Here is a 9,966-nt window from a genome sequence, read left to right on the forward strand (position 1 = left end):
TCTCAAACGAACAGGTTACAACACCAAATACACTGTGAGTCACACAAAGTCTCTGGCAGTGGCACAGACAGAACTTTCTTTTGAAATGAAGATCAAAGCCGTGTCGACAGTGTTGGGCCTGGTGGTGTACAGAATATTCATGAATGCGAGACATCTGTCAGCAACCACACAGCACTGCTATGACGGGGAGGGAGGTGCCATTTTTTTTGCCAAACAATGAGGGATGGGTTTCAAATAGAGGGAACGTAAACACCCCCACACCCGGCACTAACTCATGGCTGCTTGAACTTTTGTCACAGTGGTGTTTTCTCTCAGCACATCCTCAAATCCAGCGGACATGGCAACGGTAGAGTTCACTTCTAGAATTACGCCTCATGACAGTGCTGCATACCCATCTCCATGTGTGATTCTTATGTCATGTATGACAAATAGAACCTTTCGAAGCATTCTTCTTTTTTCCCACCACGTGTCTGCAGAACTCCACTGACCTTCCTCCAGGCGGAGTGTGGAAGATAAAGTCACAATGTCATCACAGATTTAATTTTCATATTAGTCAAGTCGTTTTGCATAGCACGCTCAACTGTATCTCGTTTAATGACTTCTGACCAGAAAGAGGTAAAGGGTGCTACGTGATATATTGCATAGATAGAGGAAAGAGAAGGATTGAAATGGAGACAATTATCACCTGGGCTGGTGGGTGAGTGAACAGTAGCTCTTTGGTGTTGGTTGAGTGTGAGGGACGTTATTTATAAGGCGGTCAGTGTCAGAGATGGCTCTACAAAGCACAGAACACCTGCTGGGAGGCTCACATGTCTGACTACATTAGGAGGTGTGGGAAGGTCAGTGCAGAGGGCATCACACCTAGACCGCTGCAACTTTGGTGAAAACTGATCAGAGCAGTATACTGTCAGATTTCAAAGTCTTTTCTTTTAATGACGATAAAATAGTGGGTCTACGGGTTTCTCAACACTTTTTGTTCGGCTCCTGTGTCTGCCGCACCTCTGGGAACACGTTATTCATTTTCATTTACACTTTAGCCATTTGTGTCAAATTTGAATAGAACTCATTTGTATCATAATGAGCAATCATTCGTTTGTTTTATATACTGGGGACAATTTATTATTGGCACAATTGGGAGGCTACATTTTACTTACACATATTCTAGTGGTTAAAATGTACTGCCACAGAAAATACATTTGTGAAATCCCTCTTGTGGGAAAAAAATGCATTCATGATATGGAGCCGATGATTATAAGCGCAGAGCAACTATGTAGAAATGAGCCTAATCAATGAAAATAATCTATGACCAATATATATATATATATACTTGCCAAATGGCTTATGGACTTTTGAAACAGTGGTCCTATGTTTCACTTGAAGCAGCCAAGCTTTTCCCTCCAAGTAAGACTTTCTAGTTTGTTTACATCTAACTTAAGATCCCTGGTTCTTTGGGGTCTGTTGTTGCAAGAGTTCTCACGGGGTCTTTGTTTACATGTTGAATTGTGCGTCTGATGTAATGTCATGTTCCAAGTCAGGGTAATTGGCCATGACAGTGTTGAGAACACACCAAAACAAGACAATAAAAAAAAGGACTGGCCTTGTCATGGTATTAATATTTACAAAAGTTCTGTTTCTTTTACATAAATTATCTTGACATTTGGTCATTTCAGAATTCAAAAACAGAAACATTTCAGAGACAATGTGCATCGGATGACTTTTTTCTCAAAGACTTGTGTGACATTGCGTAAAATCAAACTAAGGGAAACATCCACAGAGGAAAATATTATTTTGTCTATGCTTTGTAACCACCTGAAGACAGAGTGAGTCATGTTTGAACCTTTTTGCCAACATATTACCAAGATACGGTAACAGACAGATAGAACAGTCATGATGTGGAGCACTTCTGGCTAATTCAACCATCATGTGGATTGATGAATTTAGAATTCGAAATGGAATAAACATTTCTTCTCAGAATTGGTCCAGGTACCTCTGGAACTGGACATTGCAGTATTCATTGTAATCACTGTAAATGAGCAGAGCAAAGGTGCCTATCATATTCCTCATCACCTTTGGTTATCACTGGTGCACCTCTTGCTCATTGTTATTGGTTTGATGTGTATGCATCAGGAAGTATTGTATAAACATCAGTGGCACAATTCTCATAAACCACTTAGGTCTGGCGAGATGGGTCACACATCACATTTGTATTCATGAGCCGAGAAATGAATGAATGAATAAATGCATAACAAGAATGTACTAAATTGTTACGTAAATGTCAAAGGACGTGTGCTCTGCCTAAGCTCCCAGAATTCAAACCACCAGAGAGGAAACCAGTTGATTGGCTCTTGGACGTGAGAAATTAAAAAATATATATTCTACTTACACCAAACTTTAAAAAAAAGTTTCCTGGCTCTTTAAAGCAGAATACAGTATCCTTGATTGTGGTCATGGCATTTTTTTGTTGTTGATTAAATGCTATTCCTATTTATGTGAAGCTCAACTCAAATGTGTCTAAGCCTTTTTTCAGAATCAGGCCTTTGAGTTGTAGCTACTAGGATCTGCTCAACCAGGGAGAACAGCATGCTACAGAGAAAGACAGACCGTCCCGTGATCCAGCGTGTTATCTCTCTGTTTGGTCCTTCATGTCTGGCAGGATAGAGGTCTGTGGAACATCCAGCACAATCTGCCTTAACAAGACAGTTGGGCTTATCACTAGCACCCAAACAGGCTGCAGCAGCAGCGTCTGACCGTTATTTATAATACAATATGTCTTTGATATTAGGCTCTGGCGCGGCTTTGAAGTCAATTATATAGCCTTATTGCGCCAGCGTTGCTTTGAATCCTCCCTCCTGATAGGAACCCATGGTCTCTTGTCTTACCAATACCAACTGTATCTGAGCTCTCTATTTTTAAGCAATGTATCTGTGGGACCACTGTGCTTGTAAATAGTTCATATTATAGGAATAAAAGCTCAGCATTATTTCAAAGAAACCTTTGTATTGTCTTTAGAACATGACTACAATGACCAAGATCCTTTGGCTAGCCTAATTCCTTTATGGAGATGTTGCATGGATAAAAACAGAAAGTGTGATACAGCATTTATGATTTATTTACACTTGTTAGCATCAAAGTTGATCTCTCACATGGGCTCTGGAGACAGTGATTAGACAGTTTTCAGAGATTCATGAACTATTGCCTAACATTACCCAAACTCCAGAGGCTGGGGTCATCCCATAGGAGCACAGAGCAATAGGAACGTGTAGTTGGAGATTGTGCACTAACTGATAAAACTGTCTCACATTCTATACAATGGCATCTTCCCAAGAGGTCTTAATGAGCAGCGGCACCGTGTCTGTGCCTGGAAGAGCCGTGCACATGTCCGTGCGCACACGTGTGGGTGGGCGTCCATGTGTGTGAGGAGGTTGCACGTCTTCAATCAATAGCAATTACGGTGCAGCATGGCAGCAAGTCTGTGGTGTATGATGAGGCATTACATGTCCCTCCCCAGGTCAAAATGTCATCAGGGTTTACCTGATACATTCATGAATAGTACATGTGTTACTGATAAAGGATGTACATGCTTCAGCTGTTTTTCAAAAGGCATTACAGAGTAGTATCCGATTGCAGTGAAAAACACATTCTTAAACCTTGCTTGACATAGGGCTAGTAAGGGGAGGAGCAACCACCCTGGGAAAACATGCTGTGCTGTGCAGAATCTCACCCATTCATTATAATAAACCAGATTATGCCATTAGCTAAAGTAATAACAAACTTGCCGACTGCAAATAAAAMGAAAGCAAGATTTAAACCACGGCTGTAATATTAATCAATGATAATTAATATGAGCTAGCCCCAAATAATGAAGTGAGTTGTCTTTCTTACTCTGATGGGAATGTCTTGGGGGAGTTTGGTGAAGGTACAGTACAGCAACGCTGGGYTTGATTCTAATGTGGCAAGATTATTCTGAAATCCCTCAAGCCTTTTTTCCTTTTTTTGCGACATGTATAATGTCTTGAATATTCGRGCTCGTAAAAAAACATGTTCTTGCATTTTAGATACGCAATGTCTTGACATATGTAATGTATGTCTTGAAATGTTGTAATAAGCGTACCATCAAGCCGAGCGTTCCATCGAATTGCATATCATGTTTTTCRTATGTTACCTTGAATCTTTGATCAAATGGATATTGGCAACATCATTCCCATTCGGATACTAGTCTCGTGGGCCAAACTGGACCTCCCACGGCTGCCTCTGATGCCGTCACTCAAGCCAGTCTAAAGGTGACAGGCGTTGGCCCCACTCCATAACAGCCCCCGCACTGTTTAGGCCAGCCAGAGAGACACAACCTGCTCTGCATCAATCTTCCCCCTGAGCTCAGCTGTCTCCCCTCACCCTGAGCAGACATGGCACTCACAACGCATTCTCCTCCGGGCAAGCACACACTTCTCCCGCTCCAGCCTTCTCCCTCCCTTCTGCCCCAGCGTGGATCAAAGCCATCCACACGGTAAATAAACATATCAAAACAGCCAACAAAAGAGCTGGTAACTGCTCAGTGGAGAAAAAAGACAGAGCTGAATAACAACAAAGTAAGGGCCTCTTGGCCATTAGATCATAGGCAGTGAAAAATGAGATGAGAGCGCATGGAGATGTGAAGGTAAACACGTGGGTAGAGGAGACTAGGCACCGCTGCACAGGCATGTGTCCCAAATGGCACCCTAATCCTAATCCCTATGGGCCCTGGTCAAAAGTAGTGTACTACATAGGGAATAGGGTGTCATTCTGGACGCTGATTAGGCTATTGAAGGCTAGCCATAATGATGTCACCCAAGAGTTGGAGCACTTTGGAAAAGCAAAATATTAAATAAAACCTTGATGTTAGATAGAGAAGAAGACTCTGAAAGAAGTAAACAACAGAGAGGTCTAAAGACGYATTGAGGTTAAGTGCAGGAGCTTTGATGGCAGGTACAGTCACCTTCAAATTTATTGGCATCCTTGATAAAGATGAGCAAAAATGACTCTATAAAATAAACAATAAAAAGCTATATTGTATGCTCCAAAAATGTGGGAAATTGTATTATTGCGTTCTAAAACAATTGCTCAGAGAAAGAGATTTTGTTTAACAAAAGATATGTGMTAAAAAGATTGGCACACCTAAAGATTCCTATAAATACAATAAAACAAAATGACATCTGCATTAACATTCTACTTTCTAAACTTAGTATCATCTTAAGGAACTGCATTATGGCCTTCCATGGGTTCCTGTTTCACTGGGGTATAAAAATGCATGTAAAATCCCTTTGTCATCCATCACCATGGGGAAAGGCAAAGAACTCACAAATGAAAAGAGACAAATGGTTGTGGACTTTCATGAATCAGGCAATGGGTACAAAAAAACAACTGAAATAACAAACATGCCACCTACCACTATTAAGGCAACATTTAAAACCGCTGGAACAGTGGTAAACTTGTCTGGTAGAAGAACCAAGAGTATCTCATCCCCTTGCACAGTGAGGAAGATGGTTTGGGAGGCAAAGAAAAGTCTGAGGGCCACAGTTGAAGAATTATAGAACTTGGTGGCATCTTGGGTGGCGACCCGTCATTCAGGGCTGGCAGGGCTAAGCCCCACCTGTTTTGAGCCCCACATTTTTATTTAAAAAAAATTATGTTTTGGTTTTAATACATGTCACATATCAGTTTGAAAACGATGTAAAACATTTTTAATAATCATGGAGCCTCCATGGTCTCTTTTTTGCTTTATTGAGTAAGGCAGCTCCAAAATGCAGGTGTTTCAGCCTAGCTCAGTGCTCTCTGTGGTGATGGGGCAGCCGGTGGAAAATACAGAGCATAGGGGTTGGTAATGTTCTCTAGTTGCGCCGTGATTGGCTCAGTGTTCTGTCACTCATGATGACACTACGTCACTGCCAAATCTAAGGGTAGAGCTCAAAAATTGAAGCCCCTTGGGTGCTTCCATAGAGTTACATTAGAAGTGTTCATCCAAGAAGGCTCAAGGTCATTGGCCACAGATAAAATTATGTCAAATCATGTTATATCTACAGTAGCTTTGATTGGACTGATCATGTCAACATCATACTTTCAAAATCTTAGCTAGCAGTCATCATCATGAATCAAGTCGACAATATACTGGCAAATCCTTTTTAATCCTTGTCATATGAAGAGAAATAATGAAGAGGGATTATACATAATGGTGGTGCTCATCAGCCATTAGACATAAACATTACACAACAAGTTGGATATCGCAAATCCGACAATGAGTGGTTTGGAAGTAATCCGTGGCTATCTGCAAGCATTGTAAAGCAACTACTAGCCTGCTATTTATTTTTTWWTTTTTTTAACCTTTATTTAACTACGCAAGTCAGTTAAGAACAAATTCTTATTTACAATGACAGCCTACCAAAAGGCCTCCTGCGGGGACGGGGGCTGGGATTAAAAATTAAAAAATTGTGAAAAATATATAAAAAATATATAAATAAAAAATATATAAATATAGGACAAAACACACATCACGACAAGAGAGACAACACAACACTACATAAAGAGAGACCTAAGACAAGAACATAGCAAGACAGCAACACATGACAACACAGCATGGTAGCAACACAACATGACAACAACATGGTACCGTAGCAACACAACATGGTAGCAGCACAAAACATGGTACAAACATTATTGGGCACAGACAACAGCACAAAGGGCACAACAGTGGAGTGGGTGTGTGGTCCTAATTCTCAGTTTAAGGGGCTCTTTCCAAGCTTAAAATTATAAACATTCAACATTGGCCATGCTGTCAATCCAGTATGATTTCTGCAGTGGTCAAAACAACTCAGAACTGAGAAATCTGACATCAGTGAGTTCAAGACAACTGGGAACTCATGAAAAAACGAGCTCCGACTTGGAAAATACGTTTTGMACGGTCATCCAACTCGGTCATCCAAGTCGGGAACTCGGGCCTCTTTCAAGAGCTACGACCTGAAGATCACTGACGTTATCATGATTTGACCTTGTTCCCAGTTGTCTTGAAAGCACCATAAATCCAGAGAATGACAGTTTTTGATGACAAAGTTTGTCCACAAAGGACTGCCGTGCCACTTTCCTGTTCAAGTGAGTACAGCACAACGAGTCCAAAAATGTCTTGTATCCGGCTGCATAAATGATGTAATATGCCAGGGAGATATGTATACTGTTGCTAAGAAAGTGATACTAAATGTATATTGTATAGTAAAGTGTTAGTAGCCCATGTGACTCAACCTAATAATTTGGTCTATTTTCCCATCTTAATTTTACCTACTGTTCTGACTTGGTGGCGCACATGTAGCATATAACCTGTTTTAGAGAAATGTAATCATTGAATATTGTAAGAGCTTTCATTATCTGCTTATATGCCCCCTTTATTTATCCTACGGTTCTGACTTGGTGTACAGGGAGAACACTGTAAGAACGGCCCATGTTCTGAATTCTGTCGCTGTACATTTCAAAACTGCTGAACAAATAGTTATATTGACTATGTCCATCCTAGCTCGCTCATTAATGTCTTAATTGAAATTACGGATTGCCTCTTATCCGCTTGTTGTCTCCTTATGCCATAGTTTGTACATCTCAATTGTCAGTAGAAACCATACTTGTTTTAGCAAGACAGACATAACAGCTATATTTTTTTTAAGACAGTAAATGAGACCAAATTAACTGTTTCGCTGCCAGACAAGGCTCCTCTGTTAGCCAGGTGTATCAGTGGTAAGGTGTTGGGACTCCTGTTGGGACTCTTTGTGTAGGCCCTAACAGTTTGAGGGCACCGTTTGTCACCGTTATAGTGCAATTCATGTATTGTTTAGTGTAGTGGCTTTGCTGGCATGCATCCCCCCCAAATTTGTGGGGTTTGGCCCACAAAGGCTCTTAGGAAGGGTTCCCATAAAAAGCCTACAATGAGAGCAACCAACAAATGTAAACACCTTGTGTTTGCTAAATGGCATTGGCACTTGGGTTGGAAACGRGTGCTACGGTCAGATGAGACAAAAAGCTCTTTGGCCACGCCCACCAGTGGTGGGTTTGGTCTCGAAAGAAGGATGCATATGCAGAAAATAACCTTGTACCTACTGTAAATTATGGTGGTGATCTTTAAAGTTATCAGGCTGTTTTGCTTCCACTGGTCCTGGGGCCCTTGTTAACGTCAACAGCATCATGAACTCAACCAAGTACCAGGATATTTTAGCCAAAAACCTGGTTGCCTCTGCTAGCTGGATGCCATAATAGATCATTTACAACAGCAAATAAATTCACATTTTATTGGTGACATACACATAGTTAGCAGATGTTAATGTGAGTGTAGTGAAATGCTTGTGCTTCTAGTTCCGACAGTGCAATAATATCTAACAAGTAATCTAATACACACAAATCTAAAGGGGTGAATGAGAATATGTACATAGTAAGTATATGGATGAGCGATGGCCGAGCGGCATAGGCAAGGTGCAGTAGATGGTATAAAATACAGTATATACATGTGATATGAGTAATGTAAGATATGTAAACATTATTAAAGTGGCATTATTGAAAGTGGCATTGTTTAAAGTTTATTTATTTATTTATTTCACCTTTATTTAACCAGGTAGGCAAATTGAGAACACGTTCTCATTTACAATTGCGACCTGGCCAAGATAAAGCAAAGCAGTTCGACACATACAACAACACATAGTTACACATGGAGTAAAACAAACATACAGTCAATAATACAGTGAAAAATAAGTCTATATACAATGTGAGCAAGTGAGGTGAGATAAGGGAGGTGAAGGCAAACAACATTTATAAAATATATATATAAATAAATAAAAATATAAAAAAGGCCATGGTGGCGAAGTAAATACAATATAGCAAGTAAAAAAAAACACTGGAATGGTTGGTTTGCAGTGGAAGAAAGTGTAAAGTAGAGATAGAAATAATGGGGTGCAAAGGAGCAAAATAAATAAATAAATAGAGTAGGTAAAGAGGTAGTTGTTTGGGCTAAATTATAGATGGGCTATGTACAGGTGCAGTAATCTATGAGCTGCTCTGACACACGACTATCTTCTCTCGTGATATAACCTCAATGTGTGAGCTGCAATTGTCCTGCTGGTGATTCTCTTGATCACCTGCTACGCAGAAGGGGTGGGTGGGGGGGGGGGGGCGAACACTACTTCTGTATACTTCTGGCCTTCTTTTGACACTGTGTTAACAAACCTTCCAGACGAGCTTCAATGCCGTAGCTTCTCCTTCCGTGGCCTCATTGCTCTTAAATACAAGTAAACTAATGCATGCTCTTTCAAACGATCGCTGCCTGCACCTGCCCGCCTGTCCAACATCACTACTCTGGACGGCTCTGACTTAGAATCGTGGACAACTCAAATACCTAGGTGTCTGGTTAGACTGTAAACTCTCCTTCCAGACTCACATCAAACATCTCAATCAAAGTTAAATCTAGAATTGGCTTTCCTTATTTCCGCAACAAATACATCCTTCTCACTCATGCTGCCAAAACATACCCTTGTAAAACTGACCATCCTAACCAATCTTCGACTTCGGTGATGTCATTTACAAAATAGCCTCCAAAACCACTAGTCAATAACTTGGATGCAGTCTAATCACAGTGCCATCCGTTTTGTCACCCAAAGCCCATATACTACCACCACTGGACACCTGTACACTCTCGTTGGCTGGCCCTCGCTTTCATACTCGTCGCCAAACCCACTGGCTCCAGGTCATCTACAAGATGCTAGGTAAAGTCCCCCTTATTCAGCTCGCTGGTCACATAGCAGACCTACTGTAGCCGCGCTCAGCAGGTATATCTCTCTGGTCACCCCAAACCAATTCTTCCTTTGGCCGCCTCTCCTTCCAGTTCTCTGCTGCCAATGACTGGAACGAACTACAAAATCTCTGAAACTGAACCTATTCCCTCACTAGTTTAAGCACCAGGTGTAGTAT

Source organism: Salvelinus sp. IW2-2015, linkage group LG14 (genome assembly GCF_002910315.2).
Source record: "Salvelinus sp. IW2-2015 linkage group LG14, ASM291031v2, whole genome shotgun sequence".
NCBI classification, from domain to species: Eukaryota; Metazoa; Chordata; class Actinopteri; order Salmoniformes; family Salmonidae; genus Salvelinus; species Salvelinus sp. IW2-2015.